This window comes from Morone saxatilis, unplaced genomic scaffold, assembly GCF_004916995.1.
Source record: "Morone saxatilis isolate NCDOM2014 unplaced genomic scaffold, NCSU_SB_2.0 Contig3, whole genome shotgun sequence".
In the NCBI taxonomy this organism is placed as follows: Eukaryota; Metazoa; Chordata; class Actinopteri; family Moronidae; genus Morone; species Morone saxatilis.
The window spans coordinates 22,026,525-22,033,489 of NW_023339873.1; the positions used below are offsets into that span (position 1 = coordinate 22,026,525).

The following is a 6,965-nucleotide window of genomic DNA, read 5'->3' on the forward strand; positions in this document are numbered from 1 at the left end:
CAGTGGCTCCTAACCAAGGGGGTCTGGACCACCACTAGGGGTTGCCAAGGCTTCAAGGGGGGTCACAAGGCTGTCTTGATTTTAAGGGGTGTAAGAAAACTTTAAAAATATACTCTGTAGGCCGATATCTCAGCATATGGTTAACTTCTGTGAAGAACAGTAAATGTAATTTTGTCTAATAGAACAATGGCCAAGCGTCAGGGACAAAAAAAACCAACACACTGAATTTGTCAAAAAAGAAGCTTATTAATTCTGTATGATTGTTAAATAAATAAAAAATACCTAATACAGACAGAGTTGTATAAAGAGTTCCCTAAACAGGAAATTATCTGCTCAAAATTCATCCTTGTTTTACACAAGCTTCCTGCAGTTACTGAGTTCACTGTTTGGGTTCATTGTACAGTTTAAATATAATATGAAATATCTATAATGTCACTGAACCAGTTTACTAAATGATAGGAAATGTGTCCCTTAAGGAAAAAGTTAGGGGAACCAGTGTCTTAGTGGACTGTTACACATGCACAGATAGAAGTGATAGTCAGTGGGAACACTGGTCTTCATGAGCCTTTTAATGGAGTTTTCTTTACAGTTAAATGACAGGACAATTGTTGGCTTGTCTTTTTTATAATAAAAAAGTAAATACTCTACATCCAACTGTCAAACCTTTTGGATTCATTTCAAGCAGCGTGTGCGCACTGCTCCATGTCCCCACTCCAGCCCCAGTGTGCGCCATCAAACCCGACCACATACAGCAGGACTTCACACCGCAGGATCATATAGCAGCAGCGGCAGTAATGTCCTGTTGTGTTGTGTTGTATGTGGGCTGGCTGAGTGACGCGCCAGTAGGAGTCGGACTCCGCGCTGCAGATAAAGAGGCGGCTGCCGCTCAGAGCGCACTACAGTGGAGCGGAGAGGCGTCCCCGACACCAGCACAGCCACACCAGCTCACACCGCCGTGCCTTCCTCTCTCTCTGCCTGACCTCCTCTCTGAGCTCACACCGGAGTTCGGCCGCAGCAGCGGAGGAACATGCTGCCGCTCCGGCCGTCTCATTAACTCATCACAGCGGACTCCCACACCCCGACCTCCGCCAGGACCCCCAGAGCTGCGGAAGGAGAATTTAAAAAATAAATCTTTTCCAGGTGAGTCTCCACTTTGGTTTTAAATTCAAAATGAAAATGAAACGAAACCAAGCAGTGAAAAGTTTTTATTTTTATTTTTATTTTTGTACATACGCTTAACATTTCGATGAAATTACTAATATTCTATTTATCCAATAATGACTTACACACAGAACCTCTGCAAGAGCTGGAGGTTGTGGGTTTGCAGGCAGGATTGTGCAACAGGTGTATGCCGTTCAGTTCTTTATTGACATTGCATTGATTTTACTGTCAATAAAGTTCAGATTTTCTGTAAATGTTGCACGATATTTAGCGACAAGAAAATGTAATTTTAAATTAAATAAGAAGTAGAGAAAGAATAGTGATATTGCCTTCAGATATCTGAATTTATACATTAAATGGTAAATATGATGTCTGATGTCACATCGGCTGTATTTAAATTGGCCCAAAAGAGCAGATGTTGTAAATAAAGTTTTTTCTTCTTTTCTCTACACAACAAAGACTCCAAATACAGTTTTGTTCAAATAAAAACCTCTCTGCAGGAGTCAAACTGAGGAAACTGTAGTTTTGTTCTAATTCTGTTACATTGTTTTGATCCCATTTGGCTCGTTGGTTCGCGCATTACTGTTAAATGAGCCTCGGTTCTATTTAACCACAGATTTATAGACAGAGGCTGCACAATAGAGGAGATAAGTGAAAGCTCTCACACTCCCTGGATCACTAATTAATGATGCTGTTCCGCTTAATGATCAAATAAAGTCCTTATGCATCAGATAAGAGCTCTTTTCTCATCACCTTCATCAGTGCATGGCGAAGGCAGGCGGCAGGGGGGTCCTGCGTAGACATAACGTCCAAAGAAACCTGCATTATTCATCTCTAGGGCCATTTTATTTTTCACTTAATAACAAGTATCCATATTTTTCACTTTAGACAAATTAGCTACATTATGCTGTAGTTCATTAAGAGTAAACTGCACTCATTCTACTGGAGCATCATTTTGATGTAGTGGGGATAATTTGAACTCATTCACTGTTGAAGCAATACAAATGTATAATCTTTTGTTACACTGGGCAAAAAAAAGCTGTATTCAGAAAGATCCAATGCTATACAAGTTAATGGAAATGTATCCAGATCTGCATATAATGTCAGATTATATCATAAAACATAAATTGTATCACAGAGCCAGTCTGTAATCTTCTACATACTGTCCATATCTTTGAGAAAGACAAACGTACCATATTTTACTGCATTTGTTTATAAGATACAGCTGTCAGATAAATGTAGTGCAATAAAAAGTGCAATATTTCCCTCTGAAATGTAGAACGAAATTAAAATAGTTCTTTAGTAAATGTACTACTCCACCACTGATGGGTGTAAATCACCTACAGATTATTTAACGGAACACCTAACTGCTGTGGTTCATTTTATACGAATAACTTTCAGCATTTGTTTCAGATTTAGAATTTCTGTTCTAAAACTCATTTTAGCACACTGTAAAACCAGATAGTTAATTTAACTCAAAAACTGAACATTTTAAGTAAAACCTACTTAATATTGTAAATTGATCAAGTAGCTTTGGTAATTTTAAGTGAATTAATTTTGTAATTTTTATTTGTACTGTAAAAACAAAAATACGTAGTAATAAGTAGGCTACTTAATCAGGAATGTTTTAGTAACTTACAAAACTAAGTTAGTATCGATTAAAATTACTAGTAAAAGCTGCTTCATCAAGAATCTTTTTTTAACTTCCAAAAATGAGTTTGTTTTACTTAGAATTTTTAATGTTATGCATTAAAAAAAAAAAAATTGAGTTAAAATAAATTGTTGCATTACACTGAATTTATTTTAGTAAACATCTGGAAATAACATTTCAACCTGTTTCCAGTAGAAATAAACGTTTTAATGCTCTTTCCAGGGATGGGCATCTGTATCTAGAAACATCAGAGACAACACAGGCTGCTGCTGTGGAACAAAAATAAATGACAAACTTGATTTTAGGAAAAAAAAAGCAACTTTATTTTGACTGGAAACAGACAGAAACATTATCACTGCACTGGCTGATTTTTTCTTGACTGAAGAAAATCAAACTTTGATGAGTCAATCACTGAGTTTTCTCAGCACAAACACATGGTAATATGCAGTCACAGTGCATGCATTTGCTTATTCGTCTTACCTGCAGATGCTGATTTGTTGCTTTGCATATATACATGTTAGCTCTATAGTGAATACACTTGAAGCCAATGTTACAGTGTAGAGTTGAGTCAGTGGATTAAAGACTCTGACCTGCAGGGTCATAGAGGGGCCCAGCATTGTTAACCAACTGTTCTTATCAATGCCAATAAGGATCATACTGTACTGAACTAACTGCATAATGAAGAGAAGAAAACAGGCAGTAAGGTGTGGCTCTCTCTATTTCAGCCTGAGGGACTTGGTTGAAGTTTTTAAAATAAATACAGAGAGCAAAAACCTGCAGAAATTTAGGTGAAAGTCAAATTTAAAAGAGAAAAGTAAAGTGTGATTAATGTCCAAACCCAAAGTTATCACAATGACTGTAACAACAGCTCATCATACGTACATTTGACTCAGTTCCTGTATCCAAGGTGCTGGCACTTTTTAAGGCTTTATACTTTTGCTGTTCAATTATTTGACCAGAGGAATAGTTATGCAGCAGTTGCAGTATAAAGTAGGAAAGATGTAAATAAAATATATAAATATATATAATATAATATATAATATATAAATCCATGGTCATAGTTTAAACAAGTGGTTCAAACCTTGGGGGTAAAGACCCCCAATAGGGGGTCCATAGATAAATCTAAGGGGTCCTAGGATGTTAAAAGAAAGAAAGAAAGCCCATGTTGTCACGCAAAATCACTACTGCTAATAACTTTTTCTGACTTTTCTCAAATTCTTTCTTTTGAATAACAGCATTTGGTATTTCCTCTGGCTGTAAAAATCCTTCAAATCCAGCAGCCAGAGAGGGAATAAGTCACTGCCTACGACTCAAATCCACAAAGCTGCAATGTATGTGTGACTTAAGGGGTCACAAGTCAAGATGGCTGTTAAGCGTTGGCTTAAAGTGTGAAACAGTATATGAATTAGTTTTAACCAGCGCCACATGAGCCAGTTTGCAATTGAGTTTTACTACATGAGTGTATACTTTACCAGCTGTAAACCTTTACTAAGTTAAAACTTGGACTGTTAATGGAATACCCTCCCGTGGTGTTTTTTCTTTTATTTGATTTTTTGTTGGCATAAAAGTCCTCAAATCTAAATATACTGTGTCACAAATGACTGAAAGCAGCTTGCAAAATACACACCCTGTGTATGCTTTTAATTGCAGAACATAAACTTCACCGAGTAAAACCCCCAAATCTGAGGACATGACCTGTGTCCTCAGCATCTGCAGGATGTGTTTTCCATAGTTGGACCTTCTCAGCCCTGCAGAAGAAAAGTTCACCTCCATTAATCATTTCTGGGCCTAGAGAGTGTGTTACTGCACCCGGCCTGATCACGTTTACACAGAGGTGAGAAGCGGCGTCTCAGTCCTCACGGCGAGGCCCTCTTAGGCGCTGAATCTCACAGTCTCTGCCAAAGGCAGAAGGCCACATGGCTTGTTTGGATGTGGAGGCCCCTGGTATGCAGACATCAAAGGGTTAAAGGTGAGGAGAGGCTCAGCAGCACTGCACTTATCTCCTCTAATGACCTCCTAAGTAAAAGTCAATTACTTCTGCGTGGTGATCAGAGAGGAACGGACCACAGGGGGCTGTTTGAGCTCCGCTGCTCCTCATTACAACCACTCCACTGGAGTTTACTGGATGAACGGTGCGGCCTCAGGCTCAGGGTTAAGGCCCTTCTGATTTCCTTATTTACTCCATTTATTAAAGTTTCTGTATGAAACTGCAAGCTGTAACCCAACTCCCTCCGCCTGTATGCTTAAATTATTTCACCTACTCTTCAGTAATAACAACCAAAGAATCACCTCACAGTGTTAAAAAACTCACCTGGCTGGCTTGAATGCACTTTATTGTGTTAATATAAATGTTTGTTAAAGCAGCTCTGGGCTCCACTGTAGGTGGTGATGAAATCAGAAAGTTATTCATTGTTTCGCAAATGAATGCATTTTTCTGAAACTTGAAACAACTCTGCCTTTGTGAGATGCTAATAAGCGTGGGAGATACCAGGTTTCCTCCCTACTTGTGTTTAGTGCACTGATTCATACACTGCATTACACTATTTCTAACTACTAGTTTACTGATTATAGAAATTTTATCAAGGTAAATATGAATGTTGTTTGGTATTTTTATTGTTATTAATATCAATATTATATTATTTGTTTCTAAGAAAAAACTAATTTTCATCAATATTAAATCTGAAAAACATGTGTTTTATGCACAATTATCAGTACACTAAATATGTCTGTTCTAAAGTAGCAACAGCCACACTAAAAAGAAAAATGACCCCATTAACTGGAAAAGCTCAAGATTAGAATTAAGTACATAGTTTTATACTAAAAAATATTCAATGCCAAAAGTAAAAGTACTAACTTTGAAAAATTTACCCTTTCACGGTATTATTGTCTTATTGATGCATGCATGTAAGCAGTATTTGTGGGACACGTATTCCATCGGATTTGCCATAAGCATGTGTTTTACATTTAGTCTTAATATTTCATATTCCTTATTTTTTCTGTCATAACCAGTGGTAGAAGAAGTAACAGCAATAATACCACAATAGAAAATGCTCCATTACTAGCAAAACTATTACAATTTTTATTGAAGTAAAACAAAGTGTCAAAAGTTCAAAAGTTATGTCCTTAAAGACCAGCTCCAGACATGTAATAAGACAGGTATATAGTATATAGTCTGAAAAATGTCCACATTAAAATACCTAAAAAGTCATCTACTTCTTCTACCTCATTAATAATACCAAAATCTCTGCACTGGTGGCTTCAAGTTTCTACATCACACTGTACAAGTTGCATACTAGACCAGGACTGACTTCAAAATCAGCTTTTCAATGAGCACAGAGAAACTTTCCACTTTCAGCAGATAAATGTGAAAACTTGCTTCTAGTGTCAAACTCTGCATATACATCATTCAAACAACACACTAGGAACAAGAAGAAACACTGATTTGAGTGGAGGGGGGCTTGGACACAAAAGAACAATTACTTTAATACCTCATCACAAGTCAAAAGCACTGAAAACAATCTTTAGTAGTAATATGAAGGAAATAAAGAAAAGCTCCAATCGTGCTAGAGTTGTTTTTAACCCTCTGTGCTTTAACACTGCCCTGTTTATACTTATTTGAAGGCTGTATTTGTTCTGTAAAACTAGTGGTCTGCAAAAAAATGTGTGACTTGCATTAGCACACTTTCTGCAGAGCACAACAGGACAATCAATGATAAAGGTGTATCAGATATATATATACATATTGACAGTTACATTGTAATTCTCCCCTCCTCTCCTTCCCTCTCATCTACCCTGTTGACTCTCCTGTGTGTGTGTTTACCCATCCACAGGTCCCCCAAATGGGAACCTTCATTGGAGTTTACCTGCCATGCATGCAGAACATTCTGGGTGTGATTCTCTTTCTGCGTCTCACCTGGATCGTTGGCACAGCAGGAATCCTGGGATCCTTCGCCATCGTCTCCATGTGCTGCATCTGTGTGAGTCAATAATGGACAAATGAACAGCTAAACACACTGTCTCCCTGCTGACAATATAATAGAAAAAAATGTAATGTCAAACTGAGTGCATTAAGTTTAGGTTTGAAACGAGACGCATCATTTCACCATGCATTACCACAGTGTGACAAGTTGCATTTCAGTCAGCCAACTCACGT

At 37.6% G+C, this 6,965-nt stretch overlaps 1 protein-coding gene across 2 annotated transcripts in view; it reads left to right on the top strand.

Moving 5' to 3' along the window:
• The first annotated feature begins 886 nt into the window (after window positions 1-886).
• Window positions 887-6,965, top strand: part of osr1 (odd-skipped related transcription factor 1) — a 13,410-nt gene continuing 7,331 nt past the window's right edge. For both annotated transcript variants that reach the window (XM_035674770.1, XM_035674771.1), the window contains exon 1: window positions 887-1,140. The gene's annotated coding sequence lies outside the window, so the exon portion shown is untranslated. The remainder of the gene's footprint in view (window positions 1,141-6,965) is intronic.